This window comes from Scyliorhinus canicula, chromosome 3 (assembly GCF_902713615.1).
Source record: "Scyliorhinus canicula chromosome 3, sScyCan1.1, whole genome shotgun sequence".
Taxonomy (NCBI): domain Eukaryota; kingdom Metazoa; phylum Chordata; class Chondrichthyes; order Carcharhiniformes; family Scyliorhinidae; genus Scyliorhinus; species Scyliorhinus canicula.
Genome location: NC_052148.1, coordinates 120,988,561 through 121,009,298, shown reverse-complemented (window position 1 = coordinate 121,009,298; position 20,738 = coordinate 120,988,561). Strand labels below are relative to the sequence as shown.

Here is a 20,738-nt window from a genome sequence, read left to right as displayed (position 1 = left end):
TCCACTGCCTTGCCCGTGAACACCAACCCAAACTCCATCTGGAGCTTCTCCCGAGCCTGTGCCTCCTCAGACGCCACAGAACACCCACCCTCACGTAGACAATCATGTCCCTCAGCCCGATCCACCCTCAGAATGTCTTCCAACAACCTCAAGCTCTCAGCCCTCTCCCTGTGCGCCCAGATAAATACAAATTCCCCTCTTACCACCACCTTCAGCACCTCCCACAACATGGAGGTGGAAACCCCCCCTTTCTTATTCAGCTCGTCAGAATTCCGGATGGCTACCCTCACCCTTTCGCAAACCCCCTAATTCGCCAAGAACCCCACATCCAACCTCCACATCCGACCTCCACATCCGACCTCCACATCCGACCTCCACATCCGACCTCCACATCCGACCTCCACATCCGACCTCCACATCCGACCTCCACATCCGACCTCCACATCCGACCTCCACATCCGACCTCCACATCCGACCTCCACATCCGACCTCCACATCCGACCTCCACATCCGACCTCCACATCCGACCTCCACATCCGACCTCCACATCCGACCTCCACATCCGACCTCCACATCCGACCTCCACATCCGACCTCCACATCCGACCTCCACATCCGACCTCCACATCCGACCTCCACATCCGACCTCCACATCCGACCTCCACATCCGACCTCCACATCCGACCTCCACATCCGACCTCCACATCCGACCTCCACATCCGACCTCCACATCCGACCTCCACATCCGACCTCCACATCCGACCTCCACATCCGACCTCCACATCCAACCTCCACATCCAACCTCCACATCCAACCTCCACATCCACCTCCACATCCACCTCCACATCCAACCTCCACATCCAACCTCCACATCCAACCTCCACATCCAACCTCCACATCCAACCTCCACATCCAACCTCCACATCCAACCTCCACATCCAACCTCCACATCCAACCTCCACATCCAACCTCCACATCCAACCTCCACATCCAACCTCCACATCCAACCTCCACATCCAACCTCCACATCCAACCTCCACATCCAACCTCCACATCCAACCTCCACATCCAACCTCCACATCCAACCTCCACATCCAACCTCCACATCCAACCTCCACATCCAACCTCCACATCCAACCTCCACATCCAACCTCCACATCCAACCTCCACATCCAACCTCCACATCCACCTCCACATCCAACCTCCACATCCAACCTCCACATCCAACCTCCACATCCAACCTCCACATCCAACCTCCACATCCAACCTCCACATCCAACCTCCACATCCAACCTCCACATCCAACCTCCACATCCAACCTCCACATCCAACCTCCACATCCAACCTCCACATCCAACCTCCACATCCAACCTCCACATCCAACCTCCACATCCAACCTCCACATCCAACCTCCACATCCAACCTCCACATCCAACCTCCACATCCAACCTCCACATCCAACCTCCACATCCAACCTCCACATCCAACCTCCACATCCAACCTCCACATCCAACCTCCACATCCAACCTCCACATCCAACCTCCACATCCAACCTCCACATCCAACCTCCACATCCAACCTCCACATCCAACCTCCACATCCAACCTCCACATCCAACCTCCACATCCAACCTCCACATCCAACCTCCACATCCAACCTCCACATCCAACCTCCACATCCAACCTCCACATCCAACCTCCACATCCAACCTCCACATCCAACCTCCACATCCAACCTCCACATCCAACCTCCACATCCAACCTCCACATCCAACCTCCACATCCAACCTCCACATCCAACCTCCACATCCAACCTCCACATCCAACCTCCACATCCAACCTCCACATCCAACCTCCACATCCAACCTCCACATCCAACCTCCACATCCAACCTCCACATCCAACCTCCACATCCAACCTCCACATCCAACCTCCACATCCAACCTCCACATCCAACCTCCACATCCAACCTCCACATCCAACCTCCACATCCAACCTCCACATCCAACCTCCACATCCAACCTCCACATCCAACCTCCACATCCAACCTCCACATCCAACCTCCACATCCAACCTCCACATCCAACCTCCACATCCAACCTCCACATCCAACCTCCACATCCAACCTCCACAATCGGCGAATACTCCGATCAAACCATCCCCGCCAACAGCGCCTTATCTAAGACAAAGAAATCAATCCAGGAGTACACCTGGTCCACGTGAGAAATACAAAAACTCCTTCGCCCATGGCCTCTCAAACAGCCCTCACACTCCCCCCCCCCCCCCCACCCTCATATGCTCCATAAACCCCAGCAGCTCCTTTGCCATGGCTGAAACCTTCAAGGGCCTAGGACACGACCGGTCCAACCTAGGATCCAGGACCATATTATGATTGTCCCCCCCATAATCAGTCAGTGTGTGTCCCGGTCGAGAATCTTTGCTAAAGCCACCTCAGAAAATCCATATGGTCCCATGTTTGGGAATATATATTCACTAGCACCACCAGCTTCCCATTCACCATCACAAACCTACACCCCCCCACCCCCGAATCATTTACGATACTTCCCACCTCAAAAGCCACCCTCTTATTGATCAGTACTGCCACACCCTCATCTTCATATCCAATTCCAAATGGAATACCTGCCCCATCCTCAGCCTCGTCTGATCCCCCAGCTTCAGGTGCGTCTCCTGCAAAAACACAATGTCTGCCTTCAAACCTCTTAAATGCACAAAAATGCATGACCTTTTGACTGGGCCATTCAAACCCCAAACATTCCACGTAAGCAACTGGGTCAGGGAGCTCCCCGCCCACTCCCCTTGCCGATCAGCCATAGCCGCTCTTTAACCAGCTCCCCCTGGTCCACGCCTTGCTCATCCTCGGGCCCTTTCCCAGATGTCCGCTGCCATTTCCCTTAACCAACTGCGGCAGACCAACTCCACCCATGTCAGCATTCCACCCTTCCCTCACCCCCTCCCCTTACCTGTACCCCCATGAACAAAAAAAATAGAAACCCAACTACCCCACCCTCCCCCACAAATTGACCCCCCACTTCACTCCCGTTAACTAGCCACCCAGCTAGCATGGTGGCCCTCACTCAAAGCCGCTGCTTACCCCCTTTCCCCTCAGCCGCCCTTCACCCGCAATTCGCCAAAACAGTAAAACATATTTACCCACTCCGCACCCAGACACATCAAATACACCAAGCTGCCTGGCATGCAGACCCAAATTCCCCACATTAGCATCTCCAAAGATCAATGTCCTCACACACCTCCCAGTCCATGGTCTCTCATAAATTGACTCACCTCCTCCGGTGAGTCAAAATAAAACTCTCAATTCTGGTGCATGACCCACAGGATACAACACCCCAAACCTCACTCTTTCCTTGTGGAGGGCAGCCATGATCCAATTGAAACTGGCCCCTTGGCCAACTCCGTACCCAAGTCTTGGTAAATCCTCAGCACGTTTCCTTCCCAGGTGCCCTTTATTGTTTCCTTGGCCCATCTCAGTATCTGCTCCTTGTTGAGGAAACTATGAAGCCACACCACAACCATCCTCAACAGCTCCACCAAATTCGCCCTCCTGCTCAAAGCATGTGCTCGGTCCACATCCGGGAGACAGTCAAAGACCCCTCCCCACCAACATCTTGAACATACTTTGTGGCCTATGTTTCCTCTATCCCTTCAAGCAGCCCCACGATCCAGAGATTCTGCCTCCTGGAACAATTCTCCAGGTCCTCCACCTTCTCCCTCAACCTCCTCTGGCTCTCCACCAAGAGCACCATCTCTGCCTCCAACGAGACCAGCCGGTCCTCGTGCTCTCCCATCGACTCCTCCACCTTCTGGAGCACCAGACCTTGCACCTCCAGCCTGTGCTCCCCTCTCTCAATAGCCGCCCTAAACGGCACCACCATCTTTTTTTCAAAATTTAGAGTACCCAAATCATTTTTTCCAATTCAGGGGCAATTTAGCGTGGCCAATCCACCTACCCTGCACATCTTTTGGGTTGTGGGGGCGAGACCCAAGCAAACACAGGGAGAATCTGCGAACTCCACACGGACAGTGATCCAGAGCCGGAAACAAACCTGCGCCACCGTGCTGCCCTTGCACCACCATCTTTACCAACTTCTCTGAGGCCTCCTGCCTCTGCTGCTGGAACTTAGCATTCAAAATGTCCACCAGTTTTGCAGTAGCCCACTGGGTGGCAACGCCACCCCAGCATCCTCCGCCATCTTTTCCTGTGTTGCACCTCGAATAATCTCTCGTCCAGGTTGCTGGCTCTTACTTGGTACACTTCTCGTCTGGTAACCATAAACCGGCCCCACTGAGGGAGCACTTCTATTTCTCAGTGCTCATGCACCTCGCACCAGTAAACACCCTTTAAATTGAGTGAAAAAGGAGCAAGCAATTCCATTTTGAGTGGGAGCCACCAAACGTGTGACAACTCACCCCATGGCCGCCACTATAAGTCCTACTTTACTTCTCTTCAATGAGGAAGCTCCAGATCAACAACATCAAAACCCAATGAACATTATCCTTTATTTTAAAAAGCCTATCCTTTAAAACCCATTTTTGCAGCAATCCTATCTGTTTGTCCATTGTTTGTTTTCATATGTGTATACATGTATGTGCAGGCTGCGGTATTTTAAAAAAGGGATAGATTGTGGGGCAGCATGGTGGCTCCGTCGTTAGCACTGCTGCCTCACAGCTGCAGGGACCCGGGTTCAATGCTGGCTTCGGGTGACTGTCTGTGTAGGGTTTCCACTTTCTCCCCGTAACTGACTGGGTTTCCTCCGGGTACTCCGGTTTCCTCCCACACTCCAAAGATGTGGAGGTTAGGTGGATTGCCCATGCTAAATTACCCCTTAGTGTCCAAAGGTTAGGCAGGGTTACAGGGATAGGAAGGGTCAGTGCAGACTTGATGGGCCAAATGGCCTCCTTGTGCACTGCAGGGATGTGATATTTTCTTCTTCAGAGTGAGGCACTGCCAAGTCAATTTCTTCTGTGCCATGAATACCAATATTGTTTCAACCAACATGGTCAATAAAATAGTAAAATGAGATTGAGAGAAAGCATTGCAGAAATGTATATAAAGAACCATATTAAAATTTGTATTTACTTTCAAACTCCACAGGCATCAATCTATTATTCTTCCCTGCAAAATACAACTTTACACCCTGCCAACGTCCTCTTGCTGAATATACGACAGCAACATGTTTTAAGCTGTGCATTAGGCTTAAATAACCTGACTACAATTCTTTACATACAAATAAATAAAAATGTACTCATTAACAAATCTCTGAAGGTTTAAAAGGTAAGAAATTTGGAATCTCTTGAATTGAATAAATATCTGAGATAACGTTCACACATGCAGTGAATGTTGAAACCTGCATTTGAGTAGAGGATGGACACGCCATAGAAAATGATGCAGTAATATTTTTGGAAGGTAATCATTTGTATAAATGTTCAAATGGAACTTCAATGTGAACCGAGACAAAGGATGCCATCAAATGCTTTGAATTTTCCCATCTCAGATTTCTCGACTCACTGTACGAAGATTATTGAAGGTTTTTGTTTGTAAAGCTTATAATCTTTAGTGATGTAAAATACTTCAAGCCACTCCCAAAAGGCAACACAAACACTTCCTTTTTCCCCTCAACAATATGCAAGGAGCTGTGAAGGCTCCTTTGTATTTAGAAAGGCACTGGCTCTAATTGCTCATGCCTGTCCAGAGAGCACTCATACCCCCACTTCAACCCCCCCTCCCTAACTAACTGCCAACAGTTTATTTCTCAAGTTTGCCTCTCTGCTTTTGCACACACGTTGTCACTGAAGCCATTGTTCCTTCACCACTTCTTCTGATTGCGAACTGTGCTCCAAGCATACTCCCTACTCCTGAACTCACCATTGGTTTTGCACAATACCATTTTTCTTTTTAGGATATGCATCAATAATGCAGTGCTGCCGGAGGGTTGCTGAAAGTTGAATAACAAAGAGGGCAATTAATAACGGCCGTGGAAAAATGAAGCATTTTCAAATGTATAAAGAAAAAACACGCATGAAGGTTGCCTCAACTGAATAATAAATAGATTCCAAAATTAATATGTTTACGCTTGCCTTCAACTATAATCCAAGATTGACGATACAACACACTTATTGTTGCTTTCATCTTGCATCACCATTGCTGATAACAGGCACAAGCTCAGAGACAACATTGCCAGATAAATTAAACTACTCTGCTGTCCCCCAACCCACCCAGGAGGTGATTCTTGAAACAGATTCAATGGCAAATATTAAACTGTGAACAACGCTGCACTTTCAACAAAACCGGCATAGAGCTTCGCGCACTGACAGTCTAAGCATGTACTCACTCCCACCCACAATTTTGAGTTATTCATTTTATTGTGCCATTTTCAGTTCATCAAGGGTAATATAAATGTCATGAAATTGCAAAATCGCATGGTGGGAGAGGGCTCCCCAATCAGCTGATGTTCAAATATCTTTGAGGAGTTATTGGCGGTTGGAATTTTCATCACAAACTCTCAACAGGGTAAACAATCTCCCACATTTCACTTGTTGGGGAACCATGTAGATGTGTGGGGAAGAGAGCCCCGGCCTATCCACAATCGCAGTATTGTTTCAGTTGGAGAAAAAAGATCAGCACAATTGAAAGAGCTTCAATATGTTCTGTACGTGGCCCAGCAATAGAAATGGAAGCTTCTCAAATTAGAAACAAATCGGAATTTGGAATGCTTTTTATTTTGAAGGAGGGATAGGAATTAGTTTGTGAACAATGGCAGTCGTTCAATTCAAATCATTTCATTATATTGATTTCCAACAAGCTGCCAGTAGTCGCTGATTAGAGGTGGGGAGGAAGAGGTTAAGCAAAAAGATTACTTTTATTTACATCTGGATCACACTTTACTGCGAGTGATTGTCAGCTGCAATTAATTCGGGAGCAAGCAGTACGTCCCTGCTCGGGTCCAGTATGCTTCGAGCACAATTTCCATTTCAAAGAGGCACTCTTGCTGTGTGTTCATATGTATAGCAGAACTGCTGCACGTAGATTTTCAGCTACTTTAATTAGAATGAAAGAAAGAGAAGCTGATTGACAGTTAGAAATACAGAGAGGGCAGCACGGTGGCGCAGTGGGTTAGCACTGCTGCCTCACGGCGCCGAGGTCCCGATCCCGGCCCTGGGTCACTGTCCGTGTGGGGTTTGTACATTCTCCCCGTGTTTGCGTGGGTTTCGCCCCACAACCCAAAGATGTGCAGGGTAGCTGGTTTGGCCACGCTAAATTGCCCCTTAATTGGAAAAAAAAAATTGGGTACTCTAAATTCATTTAAAAAAAGAAACATGACTTGCCAATTTTTATACTCAATGCCCCAACCGATAAAGGCAAGCATACCGTATGCCTCCTTGATTACCTTATCTACCCGTGTTGTCATTTTCAGTGATCTGTTGACCTGTATGTCCCAATCTCTCTGCCTGTCAATACGCCTAAAGGGTTCTGCCATTTACTGAATAATTCCCACCTGTATTAGACCTTCCAAAATGCATTACCTCATATTTGTCCCGATTAATCCCATCTGCCATTTTTTCGTCCAAGTCTCCAACTGATCTATATCCTTTGACAATCCTCCTCACTATCTGCAACTCCACTAACCTTTGTGTCATCGGCAAACTTAATAATCAGACCCGCTACATTTTCCTCCAAATATTTTATACATACTATGAACAACAGAGGTCCCAGCACTGATCCCAACATTGATCACTGCGGAACACCACAAGTCAGAAAAGCACCCTTCCACTCCTACCCTTTATCGACTATGACCTAGCCAGTTCTGCATCCATCTTGCCAGCTCACCTCTGATCCTGTGTGACTTCACCTTTAGTACCAGTTTGCCATGAGGGATCTTGTCAAAAGCTTTACGGTTTTTTTCATAAATTTAGAGTATCCAGTTCCTTTTTTTCCCAATTAAGAAGCAATTTAGCTTGGCCAATTGGCCTATCCTGCACATATTTTTGGTTGTGGGGGTGCGACCCACGCAGACGCAGGGAGAATGTGCAAACTCCACACGGACAGTGACTCGGGGCCGGGATCAAACCTAGGTCCTCAGCACTGTGAGGCAGCAGTGTTTACCACTGCACCACCATGCCATCCTGACGTCAAAAGCTTTATTGAAGTCCATAGCGACAACATCTGCTGCCCTTCATTCATCAATGATCTTCATCATTTCCTCGAAAAACCCGATCAAGTGAGTAAGACATTATCATAGAATTTACAGTGCAGAAGGAGGCCATTCGGCCCATCAAGTCTGCACCAGCTCTTGGAAAGAGCACCCTACCCAAGGTCAACACCTCCACCCTATCCCCACAACCCAGTAACCCCACCCAACACTAAGGGCAATTTTGGACACTAAGGGCAATTTATAATGGCCAGTCCATCTAACCTGCACATCTTTGGACTGTGGGAGGAAACCAGAGCACCCGGAGGAAACCTACGCACACACGGGGAGGATGTGCAGACTCCGCACAGACAGTGACCCAAGCCGGAATCGAACCTGGGACCCTGGAGCTGTGAAGCAATTGTGCTATCCACAATGCTACAGTGCTGCCCTGACATGGCCTCCCCTTCACAAAACCATGCTGCCTAGCACTAATAAGTCCATTTGTTTCCAAATGTGAGTAAATCCTGTCCCTAAGAACCTTTTCCAATAAATTTCCTACCACTGATGTAAGGTTCACCAGCCTATAATTTCCTGGATTATCCCTGCTACCCTTCTTAAGCAAAGGAACAACGTTGGCTATTCTCCAGTCCTCTGGGACCTGACCTGTAGCCAATGAGGATACAAAGATTTTTGTTAAGGCCCAAGCAATTTCCTCCCTTGCCTCCTTCAGTATTCTGGGATAGATCCCATCAGGCCTGGGGACGTATCTACCTAATGCTTTTAAAGACGCCCAACATCTCCTCCTTACTGGTATCAACTTGACCCAGAATATCTACACACCCTTCCCTCGACTCATCACCCACCAAGTTCTTCTCTTTGGTGAATACTGATGCAAAGTACTAATTTAGTACCTCGCCCATTTCCTCTGGCTCCAAGCAAATTCCCTCCTCTGTCCTTGAGTAGGCCAACCCTTTCCCTGGCTACCCTCTTGCTCTTTTGATATAAAATGCCTTGGGATTTTTCTTCATCCTGTTGGCCAAGGACGTTTCATGACACTTTTTAGCCCTCCTAACTCCTTGCTTAAGTTCCTTCCTACTTTCTTTATATTCTTCAAAGGCTTCATCTGTTCTCAGTCTTCTAGACCTTATGAATGCTTCTTTTTTCTTTTTGACTAGGCTCGCAATATCCCTCGTTATCCAAGGTTCTCGAAACTTGCCCTACCTATCTTTCATCTTCACAGGAACATGCCAATACTGAATTCTAATCACCTGACGTTTGAAAGATTCCCACATGTTGATTTGCCCTCAACAGCCACCCCCAATCTAAATTCTTCAGTTCCTGCCTAATATTGATATAATTAGCCTTCCCCCAATTTAGCATCTTCACCCAAGGACTACTCTTTTCCCCACTACTCCTTATCCACGGGTACCTTACAGCTTATGGAATTATGGCCACTATTCCCGAAATGCTCCCCTACTGAAACTTCGATCATCTGGCTGGACTCATTCCCCAATATGAGGTCCAGTCTGGCCCCTTCCCCAGTTGAACTATTTACATATCGCTTCAAGAAACCCTCCTGGATGCTCCTTACAAATTTTGCCCCATTCAGGCCTCTAGATTTAAGTACATCCCTGTCAAGATATGGTAGTTAAAATCACCCACCTCAACAATCCAGTTGCTTTAAAACCTTTCCAAAACATGCCTACATATTTGTTCCCCTATCTCCCGCTGGCTGTTGGGTGGCCTGTAGTAAATCCCCAACATAGTGACTGCACCCTTCCTATTCCTACCACTGATTCCTACCTATATTGCCTCGCTGTATGAGCCCTCTGAGGCAGCACCGGCCCTAGGGTTGCTGGCGCCCCGGGCAAGCTGAACTTCGGCGCCCTTCAGCGGGGGGGGGGGGGGGGGCCGGGGGGTAGGGGGGCGGGGCCGGGGCCGGGGGCCGAGGGGGGCAGGGCCGGGGGGCCGAGGGGGGGGGGGGCCGGGGCCGGGGGGCCGAGGGGGGGGGCCGAGGGGATGGGGGGGCCCGAGGGTGGGGGGGCGAGGGGGGGTGGGCCGAGGGGGGGGGCGAGGGGGGGCGGGGCCGAGGGGGGGGCGGGGCCGAGGGGGGGCCGAGCCCGAGGCGGGAGGGGGGCCAAGGGGGGGCCGAGCCCGAGGCGGGAGGGGGGCCGAGCCCAAGGCGGGGGGGGGCCGAGCCCGAGGCGGGGGGAGGGCCGAGCCCGAGGCGGGGGGGGGGGCCGAGCCCGAGGCGGGGGGGGGGCGAGCCCGAGGCGGGGGGGGGGGGGGGCGAGCCCGAGGCGGGGGGGGGGGCGAGCCCGAGGCGGGGGGGGGGGGGCGGCGGGCCCGAGGCGGGGGGGGGCTGAGGCGGAGGCGGGGTGGGCGGGCCCGAGGCGGGGTGGGCGGCGAGCCGGAGGCGGGCCCGAGGTGAGGGGGGCGGGCCCGAGGCGGGGTGGGCGGGCCCAAGGCGAGCCGGAGGCGGGCCCGAGGTGAGGGGGGCGGGCCCGAGGCGCGGGGGCGGGGCCGAGGGGGGGGGCGGAGGGGGCTGCCCTGGGGGAGGGCGGCCACCGCGCATGCGCATTTGGCACCGGCCTAACTGCGCATGCGCGGGACCCGAGTCTGGCGCCCCCTAGCACATGGCGCCCCGGGCGACTGCCCGAGTTGCCGGTGCCTTGGGCCGGCCCTGCTCTGAGGTGTCCTCCTTCAGTACAACTGTGATATTCTCCTTAACCAGTAATGCAACTCCCTCACCCCCTTTCCCTCTATCCTGCCTGAAGCATTTAAATCCTGGAATGTTTCGCCACAAATTCTGTCCCTCCCTCAATCAAGTCTCTGTTATAGCAATAATCAGAGTTCCAAGAACTATTCTAAACTCTACATTCATCTGCCTTACCTGTTATACTTCTCACGTTTTGTTAATTTGGTTTAATTGTTTGCTCCAAGAGAGTACAAAGTAATACCGGTGCAGAGGGAAACAGGAGGGAGATGGGAACAGAGGGAGGCCGCCTCACGAACCTACTCCTGGACCTCGTCAAACTTGCCACCAACAGGTTCAGGCAGAGGGCAATCAAGGTGGATTTCCGCCATGACAACAAACTCATCAGATCTAAGCTCTGCAATATTGCCTCTTGCATCCGTGAACGGAGGTGGACAATTAAACAACTCATTGGAAGAGGAGGTTCCACAAATAACTCATCCTCAATGCTGGAGGAGCCCAGCGCATCTGTGCAAAAAACAAGGCTGAGACATTCACAACAATCTTCATCCAGAAGTGCCATGTGGATGATCCATCTCTGTCTCCTCCGGAGGTCTCCAGCATTACAGATGTCAGTCTTCAGCCAATATGATTCACTCCACGTGATATCAAGAATTGGCTGACAGCACTGGATACTGTAAAGGCTATAGGCCCTGACAATATTCTGGCAATAGTACTGAAGACTTGTGCTCCAGAGCTTGCTGCACCCCTAGCCAAGCTGTTCCAGTACAGCTACAACACTGGCTCGACCCGGCAATGTGGAAAATTGCCCAGGTGTGTCCTGTACACAAGAAACAGGACAAATGCAACCCAGCCAATTACTGCCCTATCAGTGTACTCTCCATCATTAGCAAAGTGATGGAAGGAGTCATCAACAGTGCTATCAAGCGGCACTTACGTATCAATAACCTGTTCATGGGCACTTGGTTTGGATTCTGCCAGGGTCACTCAGCTCCGGTCCTTATTTCAGCCTTGGTTCAAACATGGAGAAAGAGCTGAATGCCAGAGGTGAGGTGAGAGTGACTGCCCTTGATATCAAGGCAGCATTTGACTGGATACTGCATCAAGGGGCCCGAGCAAAACTGCAGTCAATGGGAATCAGGGGGAAAACTCTTGGCTGGATGGAGTCATACCTGGTGAAGTGGGAAATGGTTCAGAAAGGCACTCGGCACAGAGGATGGCTGCCTGACACACAAGATGGAGACACAGAGAATAAAGCAGACATAACTGATACCTGGAGCCCAGCGGAGTGTCAGTGGGACAGATAGGAACAGATCCAGGACAAAGGGAGCCAGACAGGAAGATTAAGAAATACATAAATGCAGGACACCACTTGAATAAAGCTGACTTCAGCCAAGGTGTATACAATGATATGCTAATACGAATGTCTTGGGCCATTTCCTAAAACAAAGGGACAATCGATACTGCTTTCCTGCTGCTACCTGTAACCTGTTTGACCTCTTTAACTATAACCATGTGTAAATGGCAAAACGCTTACAAATAGCGATGCACAATCCATAAAATGTTTAAAGATAACAAGGTGATAATTGTTTTGTATCTGGGCTCATTGTGAACTCAAAGTATAAAATGAATGACTGCCATTCAAACCACCAGAACAGTTGGCTACCGTACCGCGGGGTACGTACACAGTGGCAGCCGTGTGCACCATCTACAAGATGCACTGCAGTAACTCACCAAGGTTCCTCAGATAGCACCTTCCAAACCCACAACCACTACCATCTAGAACAGGGGTGGGCAAACTACGGCCCGCGGGCCGCATGCGGCCCGACAAAGGTTTTTATGCGGCCCACCAATGAGGTGCCCGGAATCATAACCGGCATTTTTGAAAAGACGCTGGGGAAAAGCCGCTGAAGTAAATGCGCTTATTGAATAAGCTCATTTACTTCAGCGGCTTTTCCCCGGCGGCTTTTCAAAAATGCCGGTTATGATTCCGGGCACCTCATTGGCGGGCCGCATAAAAACGCGCGTAGTGGGGTGGATGAGTGGGGCTGTCTCATTGGTCGGTTTAGTTGGGTGTTGTTTGTAACCTGGACTCCTATTGGTCGCACACCCAACTAAACCGACCAATAAGGCAGCCCCACTCATCCACCCCACTACGCGCGTTTTTCTCGTTGACTCGGCCAGGCTGTGCTTCTGTCAGTGTTAAGGATCAGCACAAGCAACTTGACACCTGATTTCAACAAACTGGTAAATGACTGCAGTCAGATGCATCATTCTCATTGACATTGTTCTGTTACTTACTGAGTTACTTTGTTTTTCGAATTAATGTGCTTTTTTTTCTTTAAAGACCTTTTATTTTGGCTATTTTAAATATTAATTATTTTACTTAATATACTATGCTGCCCTTTAAAATTGTGAATTTCTGAATGTGGCCCTTGCACGGAAAAGTTTGCCCACCCCTGATCTAGAAGGACAGGAGCAGCAGATACCTGGGAACCCCAACACCTGGAGGTTCCCCTCCAAGTCACTCACCACCCTGACTTGGAAATAAATCAGCATTCCTTCCCTGTCGCTGGGGCAAATTCCTGGCACTCCCTCCCTAATAGGTTTGTGGGTGTACCTACATCTCAAGGACTGCAGCGGTTCAAGAAGGCAGTTCACCGCCATCTTCTGAAGGGCAACTAGGGATAGGATTTACAGTGCGGAAGAAAGCTATTCGACCCATCGAGTCTGCACCGGCCCTTGGAAGGAATACCCTATTTATGCCCTTGCATCCACCCTATCTCCGTTAAACCCACTAGCCTGATCTAACCTTTTGGACACTAAGGGTCAGTTTAGCAAGGCCAATCGACTTAACCTGCACATCTTTGGACTGTGGGAGGAAACTGAAGCACCCGGAGGAAACCCATGAAGACACGGGGAGAATGTACAAACTCCAAACAGTCATCTGAGGCCGCAATTGAACCTGGGTCCCTGGAGCTGTGAGGCAGCAGTGCTAACCACTGTACCACCTTGCTGCCCAAATAAATGCTGAGAGGAGAAGTAAAAGAAGGGGTAGCAAGGGGTAGGAAGGGGGAGGAGGACCGCTGCTGTCTATTTGTGAACTCTGCAATCAATCTGTCTGCAGGTGCTGTGGTGGGAGCAAGGAAAGAGGTTATGGACTGCTGCTGTGCTGTGGAGGAGAAGCAATCATCCAGAAAACATCTATGCTGTGTGAGAGGAGTCATTTTCCAGGGGACAGAGAGAAAAACCAACTGGGGAAAGCTTGCCTGTCTGAATGCCTGCAGCCTGTACTTTCAGAGCCTGGAGCCTGCTGAGGCCTAGTTGTACAACTGAAGCCTGAGACTGGACCTGCTGTTTCTACTGTTCCAAGTTATGCAAGAGCCTGGAACCTGGGGCCTGCGCCTGAGACAGGAGCGGACCAGGAGGGGGATAATGAAGGACTAAATCAACTTTGTCTTTTTTTTCCATTAAGAGATTGGTGCTTTGGGATTGTGCAGTTGGTTGGGAGGGGTGGGGTGGGGGGACCTGATGCACAGACAGGGGACAGAAAGAAGTATAAATTAAGATTTCACTTATGGGAGGGAAGTGGACCTCCTCATAAGCCTGCTTCTGAACCTCGCTGAAATGGCCATTAACATGTCAAGGAAGAGGGTGGGAGGGTGAGGGAGTCATCCAACCTGACTTTGTGCTCCCCTATCAGTTAGATTTTTAGGGGGTGGTCTTGGAGATGGAGCAGGCGTGTCCACCAGCATCCTTCAGGCTTTCTATAACTGGTGGGTGCCGTGGTGGCTGGGTGCATCATCTCCCCTGGAAATTATATTTTGGTTTGGTTTGTTAGGTTTCCTTAGATGCAGTGCTCCACCAGGAGCTTCCACCCCTGTAACTTTTGTTTAATTTATTGATCTTTTTGTTTTCCAAAGAGTATTTAAAAAACCCGCTGGTACACTGGAGGTTGGTTAGGGAGGAGGTAGATATTTGTCAAGTTGCATTCAGTAAATAAATCAAGACTTCAGTAAAAAGATTGGCTTCCAGTTTCCTACTGCAGCATCTGGCTTCTGAATGAATTAACAATCATGGGGCATGATTCTACGGCCTTACTGCGCTCTCGCTTGAGCAAAACAAGGCCGGTGAATAGCGGGAGAGGCCAACAGTGAGAACCACGCCGGGCACCAAACAGTTTGTGATGCAACCTGCCCGCTCCCATAGGCAAAATCGGGATCCAATTGGAAACCAGTCATCACCACTTAAGCCCTAGTTCAATACAATTAGCAGGAGCGAACCACATATCCAACGGCCTCCCGTCAGTGATTGCCTCCCCATGCTGGTGCCAATTAGTACTCTTTTTTAAAATGCAAACCTGGTGGAAGAGCTTCTATGGGGAACCAAGGAGGTGAGTGGCCATCTTTGCTCACAGGAAAGAGCCCAAGGGCTCGGCAGGTTTAGGGGAACCTCGGCTGGGGGTGGGGGACCCTCCGCAGGGGTGGGCCGCCATGGGAGGGTGGGGGGGGACACGCTTGGGGGCAACTGAGGAACAAGCATGAGCAGGAACACCATTCCAAACCTTGGATCATGGGAACCCGTTCCGGGGGCAACACTTATCCCTGCCTGTCTGTGTCATTGACCACCCATAACTGACCACCACTGACTGCCAAGGTCTCTGAAGATTATTGCTAATAGGGAATTGGCAATCATGGTTAAGTGAGCACTTCACACATCCCAAGTGGATCTCCATCGGTGGGTGGGCCATGTAGTATGTGGGAGTCATTGCCTAGCATCCCAATCACATCTTAATGCATGAACACTCTGCTGGAACACTGCGGGAGGCAACACCACACACGCAGCAGCCAACATCCGAACACCCAAGGGATGGGACGCAGCTCCGGGGACATGTCCACGGCCGGAGGGTGGGTGAGGGCCAAGAGAGGGGGTGGAATGCCTGGAGGGATGGGCCAAGGGTTCAGAGGTTGGCCCGTATCGTGGAAGAAAGTGACAGAGGAGTCATACAGGGTGTACACAAGGGTGTTTATTGTGCTTAACAATTCTCCACTCCTCCATGCCACCCTCTCACCCCTCCCCTGGTGCCCTCAGTGATCCTCGATGTGCTTTGCCATCCTGGCTCTATCACTACATCTAGGTGTGTCGCCAGGATGCACATCAGAGATGGAGGCAGTCAGCTGCTTACCACGTCCTGTGGCCTTCAATGCCCCTGACTGGTGCTCTCTGGGGCCGGAGGGCCCCGGCTCACTTGTCAGTGGCACATGCACAGGCATGTCACCCTGTTCCGGGTGCTGACTATGAGATGAGGCCTCATCAGAAGGGTGGAACTCGGGATAGCTGGTGGCCATCGTCGCCAGTCCAAGGGACAGGTCCAAGTTGGCACACAGCGCTCCCTCCTCTTGCTCAGTGCCCATTGGGCCTGGGGTTCACCTTGGGATGGAGGGGCAGCTGGTTTGAGCCCCGGCTGCCCCTACATCATCTGGTCACCATGGTCCACACCATCATGTTGACACCCTTGCCGAAGCTCCTCAGTGACTGGGACATGCTCTGCAGTGCCTCAGCAATGCCTATCTGTGACTGGGACAAGCTCCGCAGCACCTCGGCCAGTCCCATCTGAGAGTGGGACATGTCCCGCAGAACCTCATCAAGGCCAGCCTGGTACTGGGTCACATACCCCAGCGAAGCAGACATTCTGCCGAGGCCCTCAGCCACTCCATCAACTGCGTGCCGCCTTGGGCATCTTCACTAATGGTGCCCACATCATACACCATGCTCTCCACTGAGACCACCACCCTAGCAGTGTTGGCCTCGGTGCCACGCATTACTGGCAACATCTCCTGTGTCCGTAGCCTCTGGGACTCTTCCAATCGGTTATGGTTCTGCTGGAGTGTTGCTGACATCTCCCTCTGAATGTCCTGACCGCTCCCTATTGTCTCCATCAGCTCCAGGATGACCTCTTCCACAGGCTCAGCATCAGGCTGGGACCCAGCTGGGTCCTGGGATCCAGCATACCTCTGATTGCTATCTCGCCTGTGGGTTCCTGTCTCCACCTATGTACATCAGCAGTTGTGTGGTGTTCATCAGATTGTTCCCCAGATGCCTGACCACGAATATTTCCCACCGAGGTGTGTGTATCTGCTGGTGGAGGGTGGGGATGACAGCTGTGACACCTCGATCATGGCCTCCTCGGAGTTCCCCTCTGAGGTGGTCTTGTGGGAGGCAGGAGAGGGGGCTGCCCAGGATGGGCCGGCGCTGTCAGCTGGAGGACATGCGGGAGATTGGACATGTGGTCAGTGGGAGCATTGGGTCATCAGTAAGGCAATACTACTCATGTTTAACAGGTCCTCAGGGTGGTGCCGGTGGTTCCTCACCTCTGCAGTGTCCGCCAGCCTCTGCTTGGGTTTCCTCGGCCTCCCAGTCACCTCCAGGGCTGGTTCCTCAAAGGAAGTGAGGATTCTTTAGTCTGGCACCCCACCGCCAGTCTTGGCCCTCTCCTGGTGATTGTGGGAGGGCTTTTCCTGAGGAAACACAGAGGGCATCTTTAGCCATACGCGAGGTTCACAGTGGTGGGGGGCGGGGGTGGGGGGAGTGTGAAGGGAGGGGTGGAGAAGGGAAGGTTCGGCGTGGTTGAAGGGAGAGGGGGTGGAGGAAGGGTTAGGCATCGCATGGAGAGTTAGGGGGTGAATACTCACGTGGGGGCGGAAACGTCTCCGGGTGGCCGGGGGCGCATTGGTATCTACTCACTTGTTGGGGGGGGGGGGGGGGGGCTGGCGAGCGTAGTGCCGGTGAATCAGCTGGCGAGCCTTCATTTGCAGCAAAAAACCTGTGGGATCTCCTTCAGTCGACCAACTAATGTTGAATAGGGTTGCCGGCCTCGCTGGGGTGAGCGCCTGGAAGCTCACGGCGATTCCCGCTCGCTACAACACTTAGAAATCTTTCTAGAGATCACATCCATGATCTCAGTGTACTGAAGTTAAATTAGATGGCTACATTGGTCAGGTTTTTCTGATTAAGTGAGAACACGTTATGGTTTTCATATTTTTACTCCATTCAGACAAACTTGAAAACATAGAGGAGTATAGAAACAATTGAGGTCTGATCATGATGTGGAAATAGTGACATTTGATGTAATCGACTAAAGGTTATGCTGTAGTTTGTATGCTGGGTTAGAGGTGGTTCTCTTTGAAGGACAGCTCTCTTCCAGCAACTAGAAAATGGCCACAAACTACAGAAAAACATAATACTGACAGCCTGACGGATTAATTGTAATGGCAAAAGCACTGAGTGGTTTTATTCTGTCATCTCATTCTGTTATTCAGTCAGGGTGCAATCCAAGCTATAATACAATTTGCAAATGAACAAGTTGCTGCATCAGCAAGGCCACACATGGTTGTGGATGTTTATGGCCAAATATAAATGAACCGGTGTTCAATGTTCTGACACATACACAAATATTTAGAATTTACAAGTGGAAAAGCTGACTGCCAACGGTAAAGGTCATCATAAAGAGGTTGCTCCACCACTAGCTGAATGAGAAAATGCACTGCCTGGAATGGATCAGACCCACACTGATCAGGGTGTTTGCAAGTTTCATCTCCAATCTGTGCTATCCTCAGTTTGTAGGATGGAGGGACGGGATAGAGCATAGAACATACAGTGCAGAAGGAGGCCATTCGGCCCATCGAGTCTGCACCGACCCACTTAACCCCTCACTTCCACCCTATCCCCGTAACCCAATAACCCCATCTAACCTTTTTGGTCACTAAGGGCAATTTATCATGGCCAATCCACCTAACCTGCATGTCTTTGGACTGTGGGAGGAAACCGGAGCACCCGGAGGAAACACACCAGGCACAGGGAGAACGTGCAGACTCCGCACAGGCAGTGACCCAGCAGGAAATTGAACCTGGGACCCTGGCGCTGTGAAGCCACAGTGCTATCCACTTGTGCTACCGTGCTGCCCACACGGATGATATAGCTGGCCTCAAAATCCTTTATAAAATGGAGGCGGGGGTGGCGAAGCTATTGTTCCAGTGAGATTTGGCGAATGCAGAATAATCATCTCTATTGCCACATAGCTTATTCACATTCACTTTCGCAGAAGGCACTCTACCCCAACAGGATTCAGCATGTTGTTTTTTTAAAAAGGAAGAAGTTGGATTTTCTTTCTTAAAACAGTGATATTTGATGAATTCTAGATCTAAAACCTGCAGATGAATTGTGCTATTAAGCAGATGCAGTTGAAAGCTAATCACCAATAAAGAATTCAAGTGATTGGTGCCAACATTTAAATGTTAATCCTTTAACAATGATTGGTTTCAAAAGCAAATGAATGTGTTTCGGGTGTACAAATCGTCACTTGGTAGAACAGAGTTGATCACTAGAGAGACATGTTGCTGAAGCTTTTCATCTTGCACTCATCAAGCTAAGTAAGAATGCCAAATTTTTAAAAAACTCAACAATTTATACTGGAGGGGAAAAACAGTTGACAAAGCAAACATCCCCAAAATATCTCCCAACAATAGGCTGATTGAATCAACAGCATGTTTCTTCTGTTGTTTAGGATGGGCAACATATAACTGTGCTCAACTAGACCCTACTTGCAAAACTCCCAAAATGTCTACTGCTGGTTGGGATTCTGTAATTGGGAAGCACTTCCTGAACAACCCTAAGTGTGCTAATTGTTACACGAACAAGCAATTTAAGATAATCAGTCATGCTCATACCGTGAGTCTTGAACGCTTGTTAGAAACAACACATATTCATACACAGGGACCCATTCTCCGCAAACAAAAAGAACATGTTAATGCTGTGCATCTTTTGAGAATTACCTAAGAGCTTTGAGAGCTGATGGTTTCCTGCTGCTTTCTCCATGGCAATGCCTCAACCAATCAGAGTCAACGTACCAGCCAATCAGCACCGAAATTTTGGAAAATCATAACCAGCACATCTACTATTTCTGAAACTTTATTTTCCTAATCTATGATGGAAACCAAAAGGTCCTGGGAATTTGTTGGATTTTAGTCCCTTGTGTTTCTCCACTACTTTTTCTTTGTTGATATTTCTGGTATATAACTTTCCTTCTGCCGTGCAGGCAGATATAAAATATTTGTTGAATATCTCTGACACTTCCTCATTCCCAGGATCATTTTTCCTGTTTTTGTTTCTAAAGAATGAATTTTTACTTTAGCTACTCTCTGCCTTTTGTATACTTGTAAATGCTCTTACAATAAATGTTTATATTCCTGGTGAGTTTCCACTTGTATTTTCAAAAGACTTTTAAACAATGTTTTGGTGACTCTTTGCTGGTTTCTAAATCACGTCCATTTCTCAGGTTTATTCCTGTTCTCTGCAAGCCTCTAATTTTATTCTAATCCTATCCCGAACCTTCTTAGTGAGCCATGGATAGATAGATCTTTCTCACTGAATTTTTGTTTTTTAACGGAATGCATTTTTGTTAACATTTTAAATTGTTTCTTTTAATGTTCCCCACTGTTTATTTGCTCCCATATCTTTTGGTCTATTTACCCAATCAACCTTACCAGATCTCCCCTTATATCTATGTATTTAGCTTTGTTCAAGTTTAAGATTCTTGTTTGTTATTAGAGTATGTTGTTTTCAAACATAAGTCCAAAGTTGTGCAGGTTAGGTGGATTGGCCATGCTAAATTGCCCCTTAGTGTGCAAAGATGTGTCGGCTATGTTAAGGAGTTATTGGGATAGGATGGGGAAGTGGGCTTGGGTGGAGTGCTCTTTAGAGGGTTGGTACAGACCCAATGGGGCAAATGGCCTCCTTCTGCACTGTGGGGATTTATGATAATGTGCAATTCAATGGTATGATCACTATTTCCTCATGG

General features: G+C 49.7%; 1 protein-coding gene across 2 annotated transcripts in view; it reads right to left on the bottom strand.

The window, feature by feature from the left end:
* lnx1 (ligand of numb-protein X 1) overlaps positions 1-20,738 on the bottom strand; it is a 290,347-nt gene that overhangs the window by 194,279 nt on the left and 75,330 nt on the right. Inside the window, exon 2 of one of the 2 annotated variants that reach the window (XM_038791172.1) lies at positions 5,901-5,970. The exons of the other annotated variant lie outside the window; for it this stretch is intronic. The gene's annotated coding sequence lies outside the window, so the exon portion shown is untranslated. The remainder of the gene's footprint in view (positions 1-5,900; positions 5,971-20,738) is intronic. 2 annotated transcript variants of the gene reach the window in all.